A 1250-nucleotide genomic window follows, 5' to 3' on the forward strand; every position below is an offset into this window, starting at 1 on the left:
GAGAGAGAGAGAGAGAGAGGAGAGGGGAGAGGGGAGGGGGGGGAGGCTGATAGTCCCATAGCCAGGTAGACAAGCTTTGATGAGGAGTGAGGGCTTGGCTTAGCTCCAGCTCCCTACTGGTCAGATGTCCTCAGCCTGCATTAAATGTCCAGTTCTACCAACACCCCCACTCGGCTCCCTCTGCATGTTCCTTATGAGCCTTGCACAAGATTGAAGAGGAGGACACTGTAACAACATTAACATTAAAGCTCATTTAGACTTTCCGTGGCATGTGCTTCATACTAGGCCTCTGGTTTCTCTCTACAGCGAGGTTCCCTAGCTGGCATAGGCTCCAAATGTCTCCTACCTCGTCTTGAATGTTGTTTATGGCCTCCAAGGTTGTGGGCTGGCCTTGTTCCAGTCCATATATCTCCTGGAAGAGCCAGGAGGACTTGTGCAGGTCTCTACTGGAGCTCAACAGGAAGGACGAGGTGCAAGGGACAGGGTGCTAGTTTAGGGAGAGTAATGAAGATAATCTGCTTCTCTTGGATTGACTATTAGAAAAGTGGAGAAGTCACGTCCATGGGGTCTAAGTTATGGTTACTTCAACCTTGGAGAGGACTTCAATGGCAGGACTCCTTCCTGTTGTTAAAGATCATTAGAGAACAGAAATGACAGCCAGTGCGGCAGCCCCCACTGCTGCTAACCCTCAGTCTCATGCTTCCGAGACCACAACAGGGATCCATGTGTCTGCCCCTTGCTGGTTAAAAAGCCATTCGAACCATTTGAGTTATTTGTGTTCTTTTAAGACAGGGTTTCATTTGTCAAGTTTGACCTCACACATGGCTCTGCTGAAGAGGACCTTGAACTTCTTATCGTCTATGCCTCTGCCTCCTGAGTGCTGAGATTATTGGCACATGCTGACACATCCACTCAATGCATTGGGCATCAGTGTTGGGCATTGCGCTCAGGGATTAAGAGCACTAGACAAGCAGCAGACCAGCTGAGCTACATCCACAGTCCTAGGACTATAGCTCCCTGCTCTACGGGCTTGTTTATAAACCAATGGCCATGCTGCTCATGGTGGTCACCAAGAGTGATATCTTTTCAGTAGTGTTCATGTTAGTTCTTTCTGCACATGCCCAAGGACAGGGGCTACATTGTTGTCTATTTCCTGTTGCTATAACAAAATACCCAACATGGAGTAATTTGTAAAGAATAGAGCTTTATTTTGAGGCTAGGAAGTCCAAGAGCATACCATCTTTGAGGAT

This window comes from Mastomys coucha, unplaced genomic scaffold, assembly GCF_008632895.1.
Source record: "Mastomys coucha isolate ucsf_1 unplaced genomic scaffold, UCSF_Mcou_1 pScaffold14, whole genome shotgun sequence".
NCBI lineage: Eukaryota > Metazoa > Chordata > Mammalia > Rodentia > Muridae > Mastomys > Mastomys coucha.